General features: G+C 38.1%; 1 long non-coding RNA gene across 2 annotated transcripts in view; it reads right to left on the minus strand.

Moving 5' to 3' along the window:
- Positions 1–9,447: 9,447 nt before the first annotated feature.
- The window catches only part of LOC138108050 (uncharacterized), a 108,348-nt gene continuing 94,221 nt past the window's right edge, over positions 9,448–23,574 (minus strand). For both annotated transcript variants that reach the window (XR_011149845.1, XR_011149846.1), the window contains exon 3: positions 9,448–9,588. This is a non-coding gene — a long non-coding RNA (uncharacterized lncRNA). The remainder of the gene's footprint in view (positions 9,589–23,574) is intronic.

A 23,574-nucleotide genomic window follows, 5' to 3' on the forward strand; every position in this document is an offset into this window, starting at 1 on the left:
AAGACCTGACAGAATTGTAAATCACTAGAGCTTCTGATGATGGTTCTAATTCAGGAATAGCAGTCTATTTTCTTGGAAGAGAGTTCATGGGAATAACAAAGGTTTATATTTTAGCACACCAGCTGCCTTCAAGATTGAGTATGGCATGTGGGATGAATGTCTTATTTTTGTCCAGCCTGCTGGGATGACAAAACCCAACACCACTGGCCAACAAGGAGTTGTTTCCAGGGAGGGATATGAACCACTTCTGCTATGCTGGCACAACTCCCATGAGGCAAAAGATGTCATTCAGGGAAGTGGTGCCAGAAGCCAACACACAACCTCCTTTTTCTTCACTTCTACTTGCAGTGTGTATAGGGGAGAAAAAGAGTGACTTTGTCAACACAGGTATCAGAAAAACTGCTGGGGAGACCAGTTGCTGTCCCAAGAGATGGGCATGGGGGCATAGCACCTTTTCAAATTTATCCTTTCACTTTTTTTTTTGGCTGTCATTACCTTATTTTACTACTTTACCCTGGATTTTGCCTATAGTTTTGGCAGTGTCTACATGCGAATTATTCTTTTCAGTCAGGAAAGGTCCAGAAAACTCCTAAGAAGGCTCTGCCCCTCTAAAACTTCTCATTTGATTTCCTATTCACATGGGGAGTGGTATACTCAGCATCATTTATTCATCCACAATTCGGTACGTATATTTGCTCTAACAAGTGCTTTATCTATTCAGCATCCTGTTGAAAAGGTCTACTGAGTCCTTTCCAGCCCTCTGAGACACAAATATTTAATATAAAGAGGAATATGCATGACTGGGTTTGGGAATATTTTGTGGCACTAGTGCTCATTATATGTGGCCTATGCCAAAAACTCCCTTATTTTAATATTTTGTCATAAATCATCATTTGCTATTATGCATCTATTTTACTTCATGAATGTGTAATGAATGGTCTCTGGGTTAGACTGAATTTGACTTTTGTAGCTCATTAATATCAAAAGAAGTGAGGTAAAAGGAGAACAATACTTAAAAATAATTCTTCTGCCTCAGAAAAATATTGAAAAAGATGCAGATGTTTAAAAAAATTATTTTCTTAATTTAATAGATATTTCAGAATTGTGAAGCAATAATAATCCATGTGAAATAGAATAAATAATATAGTATGCAAAATGTAACTGTGTGTCAATTTGAATAAATATTATGTTGTTTTCTAAATCACATAAAAATAGAGGTCTTGCCCAGCAAAGTGTACTAGCTTGTATGTTCCCTGGACAAATTCAGCTAGTCTCCCTAAACCATCTGTCATTACAAGAAGACAAGCTTAAGCTTTGTTGGACTAGGCTTACCTGAAGACCCAACCTTCTCCTTCTGGCACCATCCCCTAATTTAATTTTTGATTCTTTTACTTTTTTTTTTTTTTTGTCCTGTTAGGCTTGCTTTTATCCTTTTTTCCCCTCCTTTTTACTTTTTCTTTTTTATTTTTTAACCCAAGATCACTTATGGAATAAAGTGCCAGAATGGTTTTGCAATTCAAGTCTTGCTCCTGTCCCTCAGCATTCTAACATTGCAATACATTGGTACACTGAGTAGTTATGAGATTTTTGTGATCCAGTGAATTAAAGAGATATTTCTCTTCCTTTGAAGTAAGGTTTCCTGTTTCTTCTGTGGACCTTTCAACATCTTGTAGGATCACTATCATGGGAAAGTACTGCAAGTAATCGCCTTTGCAGTGTGTCAGATGCAGTCCATCAATATCTTGGCCATTGTTAATCCTCCCCGACACTTCCAAAGCTGTAGGACTGAGATCAGAACTGAAGCCTGGAAACAAGATAGTCAATAGTTTTATATCATTCTTTTGGTACCTGTAGAGATGTGAACACCAGTCAACATTAGAAAACAGCCCTTCTGTGATCTGAAATGCTCTTGCCTTCCAACATACACCTCAAAATATGTTATCCCATTTTTGTTTACGGGGAGCAACAACGAATTAGAAACTCCTCCAAAGAACGGGCTACTTTTAAATGTAGCATAGAGAAAAGCAGCACAGGCTCAGTACCTTTGTACTTCAAACAGACTTATGTTTTCTCAGTCTGAAGGAAAGACCCCCATCGGTAGCAGCCCCTTATCTATATGTGTGCTGGTTTGGGCTGGGGTTGAGTTGATTTTCTTCACAGTAGCTGGTATGGGACTATATTTAGAATTTGTATTGGAAACAGTGCTGATAACACAGGGATGTTTTAGTTTTTGCTGAGCACAACTTTCACTGAGTGGAGGCCTTTTCTGCCTCAGCAAGTAGGCTGAGGATGCACAGGGAGTGTTCAGGGACACAGCCAGGACAGCTGACCCTAAGTGACCAAAGGAATATTCAGTAACATATGGCATCACCTTCAGCATATAAAGGCGGGAGAAGAAGGAGGATGGAGAGGACATTTGGAGTGATGGCATTTGTATTCCCAAGTAATACTTCCTGCTTTGCTGGGGGTGGCTGAACACGTCTGCCCGTGGGAAGCAGTGAATGAATTCCTCGGTTTGCTTTGCTTTCTTGTGTGACTTTTGCTTTACCTATTGAACTCTCTTTATCTCAACCCACAAGTTTTCTTACTTTTACTTTCATATTTTTCCCCCCATCCTGGCAGAGGGAATTGAGCAACCAGCTGTGTGGGACTTAATTGCCAAGTGGAATTAAACCACAACATCATGGAACATCTTGCTGAAAGAGACGCTGCTGTTTTTGGAAACAAATGTGTCTGGTTCAAAATGAAAACGTTGTACACTGTTTTTTAGGACTTTTTCTGAAAACTTACTAATTACTTGATAAAATAAATCATATTGCTGTTTTTTGGGAGAGACAGATGAGAGGAACACCTTGATTTTGTTGCCATTTCACACATCCATTTGATGTAGTTTAAAACTACCATCTCTGGAACAGCTAGAACACAGCCTGCAAGAGCTGTATGGACAATTATTAGCATTAGTGACTCTAATCCATGAAATAATGCTTTGCCATGGGCACTCAAAGAGTTAACCTTAGGAAGACAATGTCACTGGTTATATTGCTAGAGGGCTGTGAGTGTGCAGCCCACAGCTCTCCTGTACTTTTGGAGAACACAGAAGCATGCTTGAGCTCCAAAAGAGGCTGCCAGCAGCAGCAGCAGCAGAAAACAGCAGGAATGCCAAGCTGCTGCTGAGTGCTCTTGAGCCCAGGACGGCTGCGCTCTCGAGCCGTGATTACCTCTTGGACCCATCTACATACCTGTCCTACCACAGAGTTCAGATACAGCCTTTCTTCTTATTTCCAGTAAAGGAAAAGGCTGCAGGCAGAAATGTATTCATAAGCATAAGCTGTAGTTCTCAAGTCCCTCCTGAACTGACTGTTCTTCTGACTTCTGCCTGCAAGACCTCTGCTGTCCCTTCTCTCTTCCTCTTGCCTCAAAGAAAAGCTCAATGTTTTATACTTCTGAGTTAATGAGTTGGCCTGCCTGACCTGACTGTCAGGATGAATCAGCAGTTAGTTTTGCACCTCCATGCCATACTGACACTCTCTCAAGTGGATTTGGCATCATTTAATAATATTTTTTTCTGTATTTGTCCAGATTCTCTCATACCTTAGAAGCTAAGTTGATCATTAATGTTGTTTCACTTAAGATGGGTCTCATAGTGCAGCTTCAGCCTAGGTACAAGATGGGTTTTGTTCTTTGTAATATCCTGAGTCAACAGCTACTGGTCAATGGGTAACTTTTTCTGTTCTTTTGCATATCTCTGTAAAGAGGATTCCAGAGTGGAAGCCTATGTTCAAAACTGGTTCCTAATTTAAATTCCACAAAACTTTTATTAGCAAATGTATATAAAATTAAAACTTAAATACTAGCAACTCACATCCATACCTGCATTTATTATAATTCATGAAATTATTTGTATTAAATAAACATTAATACTGCTGTAGTACATGTGAACTGTGAAAGACAAACCTCTGAACCAGGTAATTCAGGAGTTATGGAGTCCTAAATCTGAACCTGCAGATGTTTTGAGTGAGTTAAAAAGCTATAGACTCTTCTGCAACTGCAGGGCTAATATTTTCTGCATTTCTATTTGTTTAGTTACTTAAATTCAGGGGCTAATTTATTCATAGCTGAGAAAATTTTGGCTGCTGAAAAATGGGAAAGCTTATTATCCCTCTTCCAATCCATAAATATAAATGAGGTGTAACAGGATGAGATCTGGTAGTTCTAAAATCATGACAGACATGATGATCAGAAACTATTAGTACAATTTGTTAACTGCTGACAATACTTCCTTTGTTTAATGAATCAATTAGTTTTAAAACTCATTTCAATAAATGAATGTTTTCCCTATGTAACCAGCTATTTAAGGTGGTTTAATTTAACTAAAACAAACAACTTTATAATGCTAGGTTTGTGCTTTTAATTGATTTGCAAATTCCATCCAATTGTGTCTTGACAAGAAACACAATTATGAGCATTATCATAAGAGGGTAAATAGTAAATGTATCTATCACCATTTTTTAAAAATTACTTTCTAATCACAATCCAACTAAATGTATATCAGGCTATACCCCGACTAAATGCATATATTTACCTCACTAAAATAAGTACTTTATTTAGCATACAAGCTATATTTAGGTGAAAATCAACACTCTCCCATGGTTACTAATCAGGAGGGTTCAATATTCCTTTAGGAAAGTGACTAATAAGTAAAAATGCAAACCAAGATTAAAATTGATTATTTCAAACTAATTTTCCTGTTTTCTGGTTTAAATAATGATTAAAATTTGTAATCCACAGTAGTCAACTCCTGCTTTTTATTAGAAACACAGCTTTAATTGTTTTTCTGTGGCAGAATACATCACAAATGAAGAGAAAATCACTTGTTGTGATAATCTATCTATGTGGTAATTTTGAAGCACAAAGGACCCTTTTACTGTTCTGGGGAAATTCTCCCGACTGGAAGTTAGTGGGTAAGCATCTCTTAGGACTGGCACCAATCCAACATGATATCATTATGCCATAGACTTCTGGTTAATTGAAACCCAGCTTTAAGATCATTTACACATATGTAATTCTTTAATTACCTAGAGCTCTTTGTAACATTAACATAACATCCTCCAATATTATTCACATTTCTCTCATTACTATGGATGCTTACAAATACCATTGCATATGGAAAGCTGCCAACTTCACTTGAGCCACTGAATTTTCTGTCCATCATTCAATTTTCTTGGCATACATTTACAAAAAAAGAGGCATTTTAAAGAAGTAAATTATGGTAACCTGCATTGTACAGTTTGAAGGAAAAACCTCTTTCATCTCAGATGTTCCCTGATCACCTCTGTAAGAAAATCTCTTCAGCATCCCTTCTCCCCTTTCTGCTTGCTCTTGTGAAGGGAGACAGCCAATGTTGTGCCAGTTAAGGACTGAAGTGGCACCTCTGAAGATTGCTGAAGACTGTAACCTCCTATAGTCCCATCTAATAACAATAGCAGCATTAACAAAAATTCGAAATTACTGTCACAGTCTTGACAAGAGTCAAAATATATGGGATGAGTGTCCTGTTCAAATTCCAGCTCCCTTCCTCAGGTTGCTCAATGGAACCATGAAAATGCTTTATCACACAGGGATTCTTCATATGGAAGGCGTAACTGCAAATGCAATACATAAAGGGATAAGATCAGCATACTCCAAAGAGGCAAAGTAAACCCCACTGCAAGACAATCAGTACATCTCTGCTGTGCATGCAGTGGAGGACACATTAAATGAAGAAGGTACACGTGCCCTAAGCACAGACTCACATTGTGCCTGCCCATTTGCCCTGCTTTTTCCTGTTGGAGTGGTGGGGCTTGGAGACAGCAGAACTTTCTTATGGGGAACCTTTTACTTCTCTGTCCAAAACTCACACAGGGGTCCACAGAGACCTCAGTGCCATTGCACTCAGGTGCTGCAGAACAAACTCCTACCTGCTTCTGCTCCATGGGTGTTCTTGTTTTTCCCTGCAGCTAGCCAGCCTCAGAGAGTGACATGCATCTTGTCTTTCCTTGAACAGAAGAGACTAAAAGAGAATGCTTTAATTTTGGGGAAAAGAACACAATATCAAAGTGTCCCAGTATTTTTCCCATTGCTCCCAGCAAATGAGCAGGAGTCTTGCGTCAACCACGGAGAGAAATCACTGAAGCAATATCAGACTATTTGTCATGAGCTCCCATTCCATCACAGCCATCTGTACCCAATCTGTACTTAAACTATCCCTTCATTACATCAATCCCTCTTCTACGTAGATGCACATCTCCGACTTTGTAGGAGACAGTTCCTCTTAAACAAGGACTCAGATGCAATTCACTGAAGCAGAAAAGAGGAAATTACACCCTGGATACTAGCTGCTTTAAATTTTCAGGAAAAAGTTATTAACGTTTAAATAATCATGCCCTTTAGGCCATACACAACTGCACTTCAAAGCCAAGTAAACAAGAGGCTGCTCCACAACTTGCATCTGAATGCAAAGAAAGACTAGCACGTGATCTCTGCAGCTCTGTGCTGGTGATATTTAATTTTTAGAGTAAGGAAAGAGGCATTTTTTTCCACATATACTTACAGCCCAGTCTAGGTCATAGTTTAAAAGGCATCCTCAAGTGTCCTTTGCAATGTTATTCAGATGGGTGTAAAAAAACTAGCAATGGCTTTTGCAGTGATCTGTCTTGCAGTACAATAAACAGAAATGTTATTAAATGTCCTGTATCTGTCTTACCATATCTAAGAAAAAATTCAGAATAGGAGATATTTTATGCAAACTAATTCTTCCCCAGAAAATTCTGCTTTTTCCTCTGTCTCTTCTATCTTCATATCTTCAGTCTAATATTTAACAGAAATCTAAAAGAAAACTGGAATATTCTTCTGATAGGAAATTCTAGTATTTTGATACATGATTTGTTTATAAATACCTAATGGGGGGACAGAAACAAGTAAAAAAGAGGGAGACAGTGGTGCCTAGCAAGAGGACAAGAGGCAACTGGCACAAACTTACAGACAGGAAATTCAGCAAAAAGAGTTTACTGTGAGAGTGGTCAAACACTGGCTGACTGGCACACGTTGCCCAGAGAAATTGTGGAGTTTCCAGCCTTAGATATGTTCAACACCCAACTGAATGTTACCTTGAGCAACCTGTTCTAGTAGCCTGGACCTGTTTCTGACCAGAGAACTCTAAGGGTGTCTCTCAGGTTCACCAGCTCCATGATTACAAAGTCTCAGCAAGTTTCTAAGGCAACACAGCAAAATATTCCACTGCAAGATTTACAATTGAAATAATCATGTCAGTATTCTTGTACAGAAGCAGTCTCGTTTGTTGAATCTAACTGATAAATTTGTTTTCAAATCTTTTTGGTATTAAATTACAATTACCTCTTGTGATTATCTTGGGGTAAAGTATTCCTGTTATTAGCTTCCTTTACCAATCCAATCCATCCTTTATTTTTATATCATGTGTCTTGTTAACATATGGCACAGCTAAACTATGGGAGAAAGACATAAATGATAGAGTACCCACACTGTAATTTTAAGAGCTTGGAAAAATTTTCTGTGAGTCAAGAGTAAATATTTTTGTTTGGTTCAAGAAACTAAAATATTTTAAATTCATCATGCAGAATGACCAAAGCTATATAATTTCAATTTTCCTGATAGAAAAAAAATTTAATATCTGGAAGCGTGATTCTATTCCCTGTAGTTTGCAGAGACTATGTTTCCCTCAGAAAAAAAAACCCACATAGATACAAGCTACTATAAACACTGGGTTAGCAAAGTGCAGTGGGAGACTGTCACAATCACTTCTGGCATCCTATTACCTACTGTGTCATGGAAAAGGGGTCACTTCAAATTTGGTAACTCCCACAGAGATCTATGAAGAAAAATATTGGGGGAGGTGGGGGGTGTCAGTATCCCAATCCTACTGTGACCTGAAAGAGCTTGGTTATGTTGTATATGGGAGAAGTTAGGAGCAGATAATAAGCTAGATCACCTGTCCCATCTGGCAGCTCATATGCAAAATATTTGTTCCTGTCCACACTGACATAAAAATCTAAGAATCAGTGGAGAATATACATCCCAGTGAAAAATGACAATTCAAATAGCTCCACAGCCAGATGAGTTGTCATAGTCCTGCTCCCCGCTCTGACACTTTGCAGGATGGCCCTATCCCTTCTTCTGTAGCAGCACAAGGAGGCCACTCCAGTCAAAAGCAGCCCAGCAAAACAAAGAAAACATCATTTTTCAAGCTGATCCATTCCCTGAACAGCAACTGCACATTCACAAGGAAGTCAGCAGGACCACAGAGCCAGGGAGCACAAGGAGCAATGACAGCCTCAAATAGATCAGCCTAAGTGGCTGCTGAGCAGGTCTCTGCCTCACAAAACTCTGTGTATGCTTGTGTAAGGGACACCTTTATCTTTTCAAAGCAAAGACATGTTAATTAACTGGGCACTGGACTACGTAAGAGAACTGGCACCTCTCAGGAAATGATATTTAGTTCAGTTAAGAGAGAAATAGTGGAAAGGAAGATTAAATCTGTGTGTACCTCCTGGAGGACTTCAGATGGACTCTAAAAGATAGAATCCACAAGGGGTTTTCTCCACAGCACACAACCCAAGGTGTTAAACAGAAAAAGGCCAGGATTCCTGAGGAGGTGTACATGAGAAAAAGCTGCAGCAGGTTAGTTGAACTGAGGGAGAGACCCTCCTGGTTGAGTCTCTGGGAAGGCAAAAAGACACATAGCTCCTCTGCTTCTGTCTTTTAAAACTGTGCTGCTTGCCTTGGATGTGCACAGCCACAGCATTTTCCTTTTACCTTGCCTGAGTCATTCATGATCTCAGGGCTCCAGCACAGTAAGGTATTTCTCAGTCAAAGGCATGGCCAAGCTCCAAACCGTGACATAAAACAACCACATGAGCATCCCCACTCCCAGTCTCTTCCCTGGAGTGAGCAAGGGCAGCAGAGCAGCTGCTGCTGCAGTCCTGATGGCACGGTGTGCGTCTGTGGGCATTTTTCACATCCGTAATGCACAGTATCTTTTTCAAATAGTAGAATCCCTTATCTTCTGTGTTCATAAGCATATAGTTTTTTGGAAATGGAATAAATATCTCTAAGTACCTCAGAGAGACAAAAAATACTCGGCAATTGATCTTTTGTGACATTTATGTACACAACTAAAGATCAACCACCATATATTAATATACAATATACATTGTAGATATGTTTTATTCCCCTGCTATTCTTGAGGAATGAAAGTGCTTCTGAGGACAGGTGTGAGAAATGAAAAGTGCTTGGATTGTGTAGGGAAAGATGGTTCTGAATAACATTAAATTTTAATAACTTGCAAGTTTTGTCATAAGCAGAACAGCAGTAGATGTGGAAAAGTAGGAGTAAGAACCACATGGAAATCTTTTTGCACATATCACTCCTGTTTACTTTAATTTTTTCTCCCACCAATCTTTTTGAAGGATACTGCTGACTCCAAGTCTTCTGCTGTTGTGAGTCACATTGTGTTGATCACCTGCCAGCGTCCAGATCTCTAGGCAAGTGGCATATGCAGTCTGGGAATAAGATCTGTTTGAAGGGAAAAGACAGACTCTCTTGTAATTATTTTTTCTTCAGCAAAGCAAGCAGAAGTAAGGATGATTTTTCTATGGCAGGGCTACCTAATTCAAAACACATCTCCGTTTTTTCACTGCTTAATAATAAAGAAATACCATACTGGTCTACTTCCTAGTAGAAATTCAAACAAAAATAGGTTTGGTTATTGATTGTTCTTGTATAACCAGCTGCTACAATTATCTTCTCCCATACTGTTAATCTAAAGAGAAAAACAAGCCAATTATACACTACTGATACAGGAAATCTACACAACATGGGATGTGATGTTCTGTTCCCACAGCTGGAGTCCACTTGACCAGTTGTGTGCTGAAGATCAGAGTAAACTGACAGTTGTTTAAACACATCTTCTTGTTCAGCAGGTCAATTATTCACAGGTACAGCAAAGCAGGAAAATGGTTTCTGTTAGTGTGAAGTGTGCATACACATTTACCAATGGCTATTTATTCTCTCCTATGTGTCCCAGGTTTTCCTTCCACTCCTCGCTCTTTTCTAGCCCAGGTTCACATGTTCTGAGTAGCCTCCTGGTGCTGTGTAATCTGGAGCATGAGACCCTTGACCTCACCTGCGCCCTCGAGGTTCTGCTTTTCACAGTTAAGGAACAGCTGCATTTTCTTCCCTGCTGTAAGTTACAATATCCTCCTTCCCTTGCAAGAAAGGTGCTAATATGGAGCTCCAGGTAAGTTAAACTGTCCCCACCCTACCATGGCCCCTTTGCACAACTCGGGGCAGCCCACTGAACATTTGGCCCAAGGTAGCAGGAGATGAGCATCTCAGCATCTTCATGTATTCAGTAACTCTTGAAAATCAGAGCTGGATCAGTATTTTATCTTTAAACTCATGGCCCACCTAACTCTCTTTGAAAAAACAGACATTTTGAAATGTCTGTTGCCTTGCTTAACACAGCTTTTGTAAGTTCATTAGTGTTACAATTTTCACCTTCTGCAGTGTTGATAACCAGAGACAAAGTGGCCTATACAATTTTTTGAAGACCTGTTTTGACACAAAAAATCCCTATTAATTTACGATAATAATTTATTGCAGTCTCACACGTCAGCAGGAGGTCCTGTCATATGGATAAGATTGAAATCTCACTCATGTTTGTTTGAAGGTTTTGCAAAGCTTTTTATCTTTTTAGTTTATTATTTAGGGAATACTGTAAGCACAAAAGATTCTTTATGAAATACAGTAGAAGACGAGGTCTCTGGCACCAAAAGTCCTGTGATCTACTTCAAATACAATACATGTAACATCAGTTTAGGTGCAACTGTGTGCAAAGATATCAGTTATGTGGGAAAAACAATGTACATGTTTTCATTAAAAGACAAAAAATACTTAAACTCTCAGAAGACCTCCACTGATTTTCTTTCTTTTGAATCTTTTGCAATGATACATACTCACAGATCTGTTTTTACACTAAAGCATTATTGAAAGCTGGCAGCATAGCACATTTTTTGCAATGTTGCACTAAGAGGCCAAAAGTTGAGCCTATTAAAAATAAGAGAAATCCATCCTGAGGCAATAGATTTCATATTTGAGTGTACTATGATTACAGTAACAAATAAAAAAGGCTTCTGATCCCACACACATACTAGATGCAAGACTTCTAGAGGAAAAAATAGTCCTGGAGGTTTAATTGCATTTGTTGACTTGAAAGAGTAATTTCATGATAGTAACATGTGGAAACCACTATTCTAACTCCACTCTTCCACAAAGCTCTTTTCTTCTGTACTGTCTCCAGACCTGTAATAGTTATTGTGCTTGACAGCTCCTCTTGCTAGAGGTTAGGATTTGGGGGTATGCATGTGCTGCTTCTGTTCTTCAGACTTTTTTCACATCACATCACAGTTTATGATGACTATTAATTGTGAATGTGCATCACACATTTAACCTTAAAGACTACATGTAGGTATTACAAGATGATATATTTATTATGTTATGATATCTTATATATATATATATCATATTTTATACAGTATCATCACAACCAATGGGAAAAACTGTCAAACTGTCACACCCTGCAGAACACAGCACAAAAGGGAAGAGTTGGGATAGAGAAACTGTTCTAATGAACTACTCTTGAATCAGAACAAATGCACTACTATTAGTGGCCTGATATTATATTAACAACAATATTGCATTAAAAATTTGGACAGCTGAAATCCCTTTCCAAGACTGAAAAATAAATATGGCAAATGACTCTTGACAACACATCATTATTTGCTACTAAGTGGAAAAAACAGACATCAGAATACCAGTGGCTTCACCTCTCTGATATATTCTTGAGAACCCATTTTGTTTGCATCTAGATAAAAATGAGATTTTTGGGAAAAGGCTGCATTGCGCTCACTCTTTAGGAGCAGATTTTCCTGAATTTCATATGAAGTAGCAGGTTATATGAACTAAGTTGCCGTGAGTTCCAAAGGTCACAAATATTTCAGTACTTCATTCAAATTAATGATGGGCACTGTTAAAGACAAATGTATTTAAAAAAGAAAAAAAAAAAAACGAAACCCAAACCAAACCCCTCCACCTTTCCCTGCATTAGAAACAACCATTTTCATTTTATGTTCAATAGAGGTGCATCTTCGGTGTTTTTGAATTAGAAATACTGTTTGTTTATTCATTTATTTGCATGGAAACAAACGACCAGCTTCTTCTCTAACATTAGAGTAGCAAAGGTGCAATACAATTCTATTAACGTAATTAAAGTAACTATAGATTCCCACTGCTTTAATGTCCGCCCTCCTAATAAAAACTTGTCTGCAGATTTTTATGTGTTCTTTAAATTTTAATAGGCAGAAACATATATATTGAAGAAACCTAAACCATAATACTAAATACTTTAGATAGAGTCACTTTTATCGTCACTTTTATCTAGCAGTCTTTTTGCTGATCACCAGTGCACAATTACACGAATGTACAAAGATTTCATTTTGTTCTTGCACAGCAGTGGGAAGTTTGTGTGTAAATGAGCTTTGCAAAGTGTTACTATGTGACAGAAAATGTGTCAATTAGGCTATTTCAATGTAACCTGAGGACTGCGATGCAAACCAACATAAAGTGTCTTTACATCATATAGCTGGACTTCTGACACTTTTTTTTGACAATAATTAGGCTGAACACAGCATTGTAAGAAAGGGAAGGAAGGACATCTGGGATCTAATTTTGTGTTAGTCTTACTGCAATCAGCTGTGTAAATATAATGTTCTTATCTGTTCACCTGTCTTAAAAAGGTGGACTGTCAGAAAAGTAGTAAGCTTCGAAGTAACTGCATTGTACATAATATTTTGAACAAGATCTTGTAAAATGTTATTTTTCTTGGTAGAGATTCAAGAAGACACTGAATTCTTTTCAGAATTGTATTCTTGGCTGTGTGGGATGGAAACAATCTTAATTTGAACTTTTCGCATATTTGCTGTTAAACATGTACCCCTTTGCTTTGCTGTTTTGGGTCATTACACAGGAAGACAAACTACCTGTTTACCTTGAACCAGCTGTTTGACCAAGAGAATACTAAGGTACCTGGCCTTTATTATAAAGTTTGGATGAAGAAAAACCTAATTCTCAAGTACTATGTCAGATGCACACCCCAGGAGTTGGGACCAGTCCTAAGGGAGATCAGAGATCACTCTTCTGATCTTGTACAGTTTTAAAAGACTAATAATTTACTCCTGATATGTATTTTCTGCCTCCCTGCTAAATTGTTTTAATCAGTTTCTCACTCTCTAATCCTTAATTTTCTTAATAACTTCTTGTGAGAAATTCTGCCTTGTCTTAATGCCATCTTTTTCATCTGCACAATTAAGATTAAATTATCAGATTTAATCACATATTACTCACATTACGCAGATTTGGATATCATTTACAAGGATCCCTATCAAATCTAAAAACCTTACCAAAATCAGTAGAGTTGGGATTTTTATAAGTGATAACAAATAAGGACACAGGCAGCATTGACTTGGCATGGAACAGCAATAGGTACCAAGTGGCATTAACATTCCTAATGCCTTGAGCTTCTGACCTCGTGCATTTTGACTGGCTGGTCATTTGGGTGCTTGTATTATGATTAATGAGGTTGTTAAATAGTGGGAGGCTATGCAAAGGTGATGAATTTTGAGAATTTCAGACTTCAGAAAAATCTTTGAAATTTAACTGACATCTTGATCTTCTGGGAGAAAAATGTTAGTAACCAGAAACAATCAGGTTAAGAAATGACTTGCACAATTCATTTGCTTTGTGACATCCTTGAGCTTCATTACAAAAATTACAAGAAGACAGTTTTCATAAAATTCTGCTGCTCATAGCCAATAGTTTTAAAGGCTCAGAATTCAGGCTGAAAGAATGGTCTGTAGGTGTAATGAGAAAATCAAACTGGAAAAAAGTTTATAATCTTAATTGTAAAACCTAAGGACTGACTTTTTTATCCCTTTATTTCCTCCTAGAACACAGAATAATAGTGAAATAATAATTTTTCAAGCATCCTCAAAGGACTGAGTTTGTTAACTTGTTAACATTTATTGCGTAACGGAAGAATAAACTTCATTCTTTGTATCAAGATTTGCACCTTAAAGAACATGTAGGTTTTTTAAAGGACTCATAAAGACCTGGTCTAGAACTATTTATCATGTTTTAATTTCCCCTTTCAAAATAACATCAGTCATAACATCAGTACTGAACAATTAAGTGTAATATATTTCGTCTGGTACTTTCACCTTTTATCATGGCAGTATGGTCCACTAGTGTGTTAATACAAAGCAATCCCACAGACTCCTAGTAGCATTTTATCCCAGTAGAAATTCCTGCCAAGAGTAGAAAAGCAAACATAGAATAATATTTCTAATGGGCATGTCTGAACTTTTATTTGATTTTACCATTTCTGTGTATGTTTTAGGGCAAATACAGTGCTTACAGAAATGCAATGCAAAAAGCTTCTAGTGTCTGGTGAGAATGTCTCCCCAGTCTTGAGAAATTCTATACAAAAAACCACGATCCCTGTCCTTGAAGTGGCAGATCTAAGGTCTATATTTTGCTCAACTTCTGGTTAGCTTTGATGTATCACAGCAGACCAGCAGGTATCAATAAAGCACAAAACATCACAAATTATATTTGCAGTTCTGCTTTCAGAAACAGAAGATCCCACCGTGAGATGAAATTTCTATTCTAAATTATCGCACACTCATCATAGCATTGTAATCTGTGATTGAAGTTTTAATCTATGTATTTTACCTTTGTTTTATACAACAGCTTGCCCACTAAGAGCAAAGCTCTTATCCCTCAGATGGACAGATTAAGAGAACAACAAAAGGGTGGGCAAGCTCTGGAATTATATCATTTCATCAACAAGAGGAAAATCAATTGGCTTCAATAAAATAAAAAAAATAATTTTTAGTTAATCATCTCACAGAGTTTATGATTCAAAGTATTTTCTTTGAATTTTCCTATCCTTGAAGAACTCATTTTTTCTTAGGCCATAGAGAAAAGAAGGCTCTTCTCTACATTATTTTCAAAACGGGCAAATAATCCCAGAATCACAGAGCCAATCAGGCTAGAACAGGCCTCTGAGATCATTGAGTCCAACCTATGACCATACACCACCATGTCAAATAGACCATGGCACTGTGTGCCATGTCCAGTCCTTCCTTAAACACCTCCAGGGACTCCACCACCTCCCCAGGCAGCTCATTCTAATGTCTAATAACCCTATCTATGAAGAAATTCTTCCTAATGTCCAACTTAAACCTCCCCTGGCACAACTTAAGACTATGTCCTCTCATCCTGTTGTTTGGGAGAAGAGACTGATCCCCACCTGGCTACACCTTCTTTTCAGGTGGTTGTAGAGAGCATAAGGTCTCCCCTGAGCCTCCTTCAGCTCCCTCAGCTGGTCCTCACCAGACTTTTGCTCCAAACCCTTCACTGGACAAGCTCCAGCACCTCAATGTCCTTCCTGAGTTGAGGGGCCAGAACTGGAGAAAGAACTCAAGGGGTGATCTCACGAGTGCCTGGTCTGATGAGGTATTGAAAACTTCTCCCATTACATTCTCATGAAATTTCCATCTCAGTTTCCAATCCAAATAATTTTAGACAGTTCAGATACATTAGCTTAAATATGCTAAACTATATAAACAGGGTTTTTAAACTTCAGATTGGAAGGACTAAGACCTCCTTAAAATAGAAATTTAAAAAAATGATAAAACTGTCACAGTTAATCTTCCTGAAACAAGCATTTTCTCTTCTGCTTAGTAAACTGCCAGCATTTTATGATAGGCTATTCAAAAGACAAGATTCTTTCCATCTCCCCCAGACATTAGATATTCCATCATATTCATTAAGCACACGAAAAGTGTAAAAAGTATTCTTTGTTGCCATTGTCTTTCCCTTTCTCCAGCAAGCTCTACAGGGGGAGTGTCCATGTGGTTTTCCTGTGGAGCTGGGTGTCTCAATTCTTTCCTGTCAACATGGATTTCTTAACCGGCTGTAACAAAAGCAGTGCTGAGTCTTAGTCTGGGGTGCAGATAAACGATAAACATTTGGTGTATCTATATTTGGAGTAGGGGTGTATGCACAAAGATTACCTCACTTCTACCCCTCCAAAATATGTCATATATGGTGCTGTACAATGACTTTTTACTTCAAGAGCAAGAAGAAAAGCAAAACAGTATTGCTGTAGCTTTTCAATACTTTCATCAAAACCAAAGAGGCAATGATTTATGGAGAGAAATTGTATTTGTGTACATGACTCCAAAAGTCTTTGAAGTGTTTCTAGCAGACGCTTGTGAAAGAGATCAATATCAAGCAGCAAAGATGGAATTTTCAGTTCTACTAACTCTTTAAGCTGATAATCCATTTGGAGGAAAAGTATGTCCAAATTTCTGTTCTTATTAAGTAGCCCTCCCCTCTGGCTTTGTAGGGCTCAGGTGCCAGCTGTGCTTACTCCAAATCAGAAAATCTAAAAAAATTTCATCTGCCTGCTCTAAATTTCCAGCAATTTGTATTCTGAAAGTTGGATTTTTTAGTATTGCTTCAAACATGTCCCTACAGAAAGCATGCTTCAGGGTTAGGGACTTCACTTAGCAACTTTCTTTATAAAGAAATGTTTTCTCTGCCCCCTGGCTTACATCTCCATGTTTTAAAAACTACCAGAACCCAAAGTAGCAGAGGACTTTCATGTTTGCTAATGGCTAGAAAATCTAGTTTTTGAGACCCTGGTGTCTTTTTGCTGTTTCTGCTTACTGTTGCTGTTTAATGAGCAAAACAAAAATCCACCCAGACACGTGGCAGAACTCCATTTATTCCCAATTATAACATTTTTGTTTCTCTTTTCTGCCTGTTTTTGTTTTACAGACATGAGGAATTGCTGAACTTTACTCTTTAATAAGTCTGTTTCTAAACAAACAGGGGGCATTTCTTCCTTTTCCCATCCTACTTGGAAAACCAGCCTTCATCCTTGCTGCTTGTGTGACTTACTACTGTCCCCATCATGGACAACTTCTTTAACAAAACATATTGCATTTATTAAACATCTTCTTAAAAAAAAAAAAAAAAAAAAAAAAAAAAGCCTGTAAGCAGACTGGTTGAGAATTTTACTGTCATGAAAGACATACAAATGGAAATCAAAGCTCTTTGAAAATTCCAGTCTCTGGGATTTAGGATAAACCAAACAGAACCAAACATTCTCATTCAGTTTTCACAAGAAAAAGTTGAAACAAAATTGGTGATACTCTAAAATTTAAACTTTTCTGGTTTTGCAGCCAAAGTGAATTGTTTTTTCTGGCATCAGTTCAGTGCTGATCTATCTGCCTGTCTCCAGGAGCAGCAGGCTGGTTGTCTGCGGCACGTATTCCTTGTCTTTGGTAGTGCTTCCTGTTTGGACTGCTGCTTCTAAGATAAACTGCACTGTCCCATCTGCCTTCTGCACTAATTCAAGTATTTTAATTAGAAAATTATTTAAACCAGCTTTTAAAGGTACTCAGTCCAGCAAAATACTGAAAACCACTCCTCTTTTGACAAAAAGTCAAAAGGCAATTTAGGAAATCAGTAAAGGCAGTCAAGATGCCTAGTTTTAAACTCTTAAGCCAGCACTGAATTTTTCCTATAATTAATTATGGAAGATATAGATGCCTTTTGCAAGGATAAACAGTAGTAACATTATTAAATTTTGTATAAATTTCCTCTCTGAGAAACTGGATTTAAATACTTTCTTGGACAATTAAGTGGTCTTGCCAGTTCATAAAATGAGTTTTGTATAATTAGAACTATTTAATGGCACTATCATTGTTATTTACTAAAAGTATTCTTTCACTTCTGAGTCACACAATTGCCTGTTTATGCTTTAATATTGACTGCATTAATTTTTCTAGTATTCATTGTGAAAGTGGATATACATAAGTCCATGTAGAAATCAAGCATCTACTGTTTTATAGAAGTACCCCTCTAAATATTCCAGAAGCATTACAGTAAATCTTGGGGGTTTGGCATAAGTCGGCACATGCCCAGGGCACTTCTTCCCACCACCCTCCTCTATGCTTATGTGTGAAGATGCGGATGCATACCTGAATCCCCTCAAAAGAAATTCCACGAGACAAACCCCACCATGCTGTCCACCTCAACAGGAACAGAGGCAGAAGTCTTATGGAGTCCTGGACATGTTGGTCCTTTCTCATTTAACAGCTTTAGATACATTTGGAGATATTTAAAGCAAAATGAGAACTGAATTCCTTCCCCAGAGCCAGCTACAGGGATGCTGAGTCAGCTCTCAGAACGTAGAAACTTGAGGTGTGAGTTGGTTGCCCAGATGATGCAATTGTGCTCAGCCTGCAGAGACCAACTGCCTTAGAGAATTTCATGGTGAGACATTGATTTATACTGTTCCATGAAGAGTGATTTAGGGTAAGGTTTTATTTGAGAGTGAAAACACTTTGGAAAACGTATGATGCAATTTAAAAGACAGAAGATATAATTAGTCTGGTGAGTTTACCACTACTCTAAAGATAACCACCATATGCTAAATTACAAATAACAAGGAAAATAATATTCTTCTGAAGAATACTTATTCAGCAGTATATCCAGACGCTGATCTGACCTTTGAAAAAAGCTAGATATCCCTAGATGGACAGTATGCAATATTTTAGTACATCTTGTAGGAAGCATAAAAAGATGCCTTTTCCAGAAAGTCTGAGCAGCTGGTCTGACTTAATGTTTGAAAGCACCATCAAATACAAGGTCTGCAAGGTAGGCAGTGATTTGTCAATGAGCATCAAACACAAGCATCAACTGCATGCACTGAGGACCACCTTTCTCAGTCTATCACAAATCATTGTATAACACAAACATGATATCATGCCACGTCTGTTCTAATATATGTCCTTTTAAATGATAGGGTAAATTTTTGCTTGTTTTTCAAATAATCAAACACCAGAAATGAATTTCAGACCAAGGAATTTTGTATACAGGAAGAATCAAGCATGCTCCCTAATCCTTTGCCCAGTCCCTTCCCAAAAAATGGACATATAAATTGAGTATTAGCAATTGCCAGTTACATTTAAGCTGTGTTCAAGATAATTTGCATTTGAAGGATAAGGACTTCCTACTGTGCAGAGAAGATGCATCATATTCCTAGGGCTGAACAAGATTCATCCACCCTAGCTGTAGATAGAAATGGAAGGAGGTGGTTGATCTCTCATTTTTATTTCCTCCACTTGCTCGAGACTTTCTAATTTCCATCTCTACAATCATGGGGAGATTGGTCTGATCTCATGCTGGCCATGTGAAAGGAGGATTGGGCCTTCTTCTATCTGTCATATCATGTATTCACATAAGGCAAGAAGAGTATGGGTGGGAGTGAGGCATATCATCAAGAGATATTGACATTTATGATCAATACTGAAAAATATGCCAAATGTGAATTTGATTTGGAGTCTGTTTAAATCTCACCATGTCTCTGTCTTAATGTGCAATTAGCAGAGTGAAAACATCATGATTTTACATCTGGATTCCATTTCACTCACTCACAAAAATTTCCTTCTAAGAAAATACTTTGGTGTGATAATTAAAATGTACACGTATGTATATTTAAGTAGATGCCAAAAGCATTTATGAGAACTTTAAAAAGTCTAAACTTCTGAATGTGTTTTGACTCAACAGGAATTAAATAGTCAGGAACTTTAAAAAAAATCCCCCTTCATGATTCTTTTCACGTTTAAGAGCATAAAAATTATACGTTAGGCAAAATATTTTCTGTTGAATTTTCAAGAGTAGTATAAAAAAATGGATGCCTGAAAGATCACAAATAAACACTTACTGGCTATGGCAGTGACTCAGTAGAAACCCTGGATTCACCTTTCATGGCCTGTTGCAGCTCTTTGAGGCATCATGTTCCACCTTCCATGAGCATATCTTGTCAGATAAGCCATGGCATATGTTATTGTTTTATATGATATGCATGTGTCAGTGGGAGGAAGAGTGACCTGCTCACTTATCTTGATCAGTATGCTCATTGCATAGCTAAAATCGGTGCGATTACAGTGTTCCTCTTTTTAAGTGGATAAAGAAAATGTGCCTGAGCAAAGCAGAATGAGAGAGGACATCTCCTTTGCATGTCCATGGCTTCCCTGAGCAAACATAGGCTCACAGTCTGCAGGAAAAAGTGAATCAAGGAGCCTTGCACCAATTGTGAACAATTTTTTATTGTAAAAGCACAATGACAACTAGCTGTTTCAAGTTATTTGCTGCCTGCCTTAGATGAAAACAAAAATATAATAAACAATTAAAGGGAAATCAGGGACTTTGACACTAAAGGATATCTTGAAACATTTTCTGCTTATGAAAAAAAAATAAGGAAAACCTTTATTTTTTATTTAATCACAACCAATTCCACTTGGTGGCAATTTTTTTTTATTTGGCAGCTGAACTAAGAAATCAACTATTGTTCTATATATTGTACAGTACAGTACATTGCTGCACCATTCTGAATACCTTTTAAGTTATGGCCCTCACTTCCTGAGGTAGGTTTACAGAAATGGGGGGTTGTATTTTTCTTTCTAAGTCAATAAAATTCCAAGGGAACGACGAATGTTTTATGTGGCAGAAATTTCCAGACTGAAATCCCTAGACCTTTCCATTAATTTATCAACCAAGCAGAATTTATGAGGAATCTAAATTGGAAATGAGATGTGTATCTTAATGGTCTGTTTCCCCTGTAAGCAAATGAATAAATAAATAAATCACACTACTCTTGTGGACAAAATGCAAAGTTACTTACATGTTTCATTTCAAGCTCTAAATAATTGCAAATCATGATGTGAACACGGGAAAAGAAGGATGATAGAAAATGTCATATACCCATGATTCAGTGTGCAAGAAAAAAATCCATTTGTTCATAAAACGGAAAGTAATAAAGATCATTAGAAGGATAAAACACTTTAATGAAGAAATCACAGATTTTAGAACCCTCTATACTGCTTGGCTTAAGGTGTAGAGTGTTACTCAGCAGGTGTAGAATGCTGCACTCCACATACATTGAAAAAGCAGTGTAACTCATTATTACCATGGGGCTTTGTAACAATGGGGAACAAAGACGACAGACCCCCTTGTATGTCCGAAGAAGATCCGTTTATTGTCGGAAATCATCCCCTTTTGATACTCTTAATTTCCACCGCACACAACCGAAACCAAACCGAAGCCTAACAGAACTCAACAGCAGAAGGGGAATATGGAATATGGGGTTATATTTGTTAAGGTGGTTGAGGCTTATGCTCCCCAGAAGGCCCTGTGGGAAAGGCCGAGCTGTGGGCGGGACGGTTGGAAGTCGAGGGAAGGGTGAGAGGCAGCTGCGTGTGAGGGGAGAGTCGGTTGAGTGACAGTTGGCAGTGAGACTGTGATTGGCTGGAGGAGCACGTGGACAGCATATGAGCCGGAAGCTGATTGGGTGATAGGGCGCGTGGACAGCAGCGCGTCCGCTGAGCCAGCCAATCACAGTCTCACTGCCAACTGTCACTCAACCGACTCTCCCCTCACACGCAGCTGCCTCTCACCCTTCCCTCGACTTCCAACCGTCCCGCCCACAGCTCGGCCTTTCCCACAGGGCCTTCTGGGGAGCATAAGCCTCAACCACCTTAACAAATATAACTCCGTATTCCACAGGGCTTTCAGGTCAGAACAACTTGGTGTATTTAGATTTTCATCGTAAATTTATATTAGAATTGAAATCCCGAGTTTACAAGGATGTGCATGGTGACCTAACCAAAATAAATGACTGCAGGGAACTGTAGCAAGAAATCATGTCACATCTACATCTCCATAACTCATAAAATTAAAAATGCAATCTACTTTTACACAAAACTTGCTATTCCAAAAGATGTATATGTATTTTTTTTTTAATGTGCTGGCTTTCCAGGAACATAATCTTTTATACTATAGCTGATCAAATGTAAATATGTTTCTATAACTAGAATGCTTGGAACCTGCTAAGAAAATTGATCTCCAAACCCCACTTCTGAAAACTGGACAGGGGTGAGTGCTCCACGCCAACACAGAGCATGTTCATTTAATGCTTACATTATAAGGATTGTGCTAACAACATAAACTGAAATTAAACCTTTTCACAACTCATCTGCATCTGAAGAGTCATAAACTGAAATAAGTGTAGAAGAGATGCACTCAATTTCAGCTCGAGTCCCTGACCCGATTATGTTACGCATGTCAATATATGTTCTCTTAATTAAAGTGGTTCAGTGAACACTTGTGGTAAGAAAAAGGGAGGCTATTGTCTTTTTACCTTAGATATTACTAGGATGGCTACCTTAGATATTACTAGGAAAACAATAGAAAGTAAATTAATGGGGAATGTGGTGGTTTTAGCAGTTTAGAAGCATCAACTAAAACATCAACTAAAGACAAAGCTGCTGTGTTATGCTATCATAGTGTTCTCCTATGCTGAGAACACAAGCAGAAAACAAAAATTGTCATAATTTTTTCCTTGATGACTAACTCTGGAGCTTAAAACCACACAAAAATGCATAGTACCTCTGAGGAAAACTAAATGCTACACTTAATCACGTATCACAAATCATCACAAACAACAGGAAGGCACCTGCTGAAAAACTGCAGTTCAAGAGTTGAAGAGTAACGTTGAGCCCAAGGCTTTCTACCACCCTCAGTTCTCTCCATTTCACATGTGCCTGATGTGGTTTCTGTACAGCACAGAGGAATCTGTGCTTTAATTTGGTTTTATTTTTTGCTTTTTTTTTTCTCAATTCTCCTAAGTTAAGTTTTCTTGTCCCTGTCTACCTCTTTCCTAACCAGTCTGTCACAGTGACATCCACTGAAGACATCACACAATGGTCTTTGGCACACACAGCACATAAATTGATTCCACAGGGGAATGTTTTTTATCAGTATGATTTGGTAGTGAAGGGTTACCACACAAAGACTCAGTTTGCAAGGCTGCAAAGAGCTGACAACGGTGTTCAAGAGCTTTAATTACATTTCTGGCTTTCACTCAGGGTAATGCAGATCCTTGGAGGAGAAGACATGATGGACTTAAGAGTTACTGGGCACTGGCATAGAAACTGAGTCAGGAGGAGATAAAGTATCTACAGCTGGTTTGTGTTATTTCTTTTCCCTATCAGAGCTAAGATATGGATTACACAGGACTTATGCTTCAAAGGGAATAAAACATTCTCTGGCATGATAGGGAGCATTTGTTGCATTGGTACAGACGGGAGTTAGATAATCCCAGGTATTTACTCCCAACATAGCTGGATGCACATGGTAGAGAGACTCTTATTTTAGCCTATTTTGATGATTTGATCAATTCTGGACCCGGTAATAGAAGGAGGACCTGAGAAACTACCAGCCAGTCAGCCTCACCTTCAGTCCTGGAAAGGTGGTGGAACAGATCATTATGGAGGTAATCACCAAGCACACAGAAGAAAAGGTCAT

The sequence above is a fragment of the Aphelocoma coerulescens genome, chromosome 3, assembly GCF_041296385.1.
Source record: "Aphelocoma coerulescens isolate FSJ_1873_10779 chromosome 3, UR_Acoe_1.0, whole genome shotgun sequence".
In the NCBI taxonomy this organism is placed as follows: Eukaryota; Metazoa; Chordata; class Aves; order Passeriformes; family Corvidae; genus Aphelocoma; species Aphelocoma coerulescens.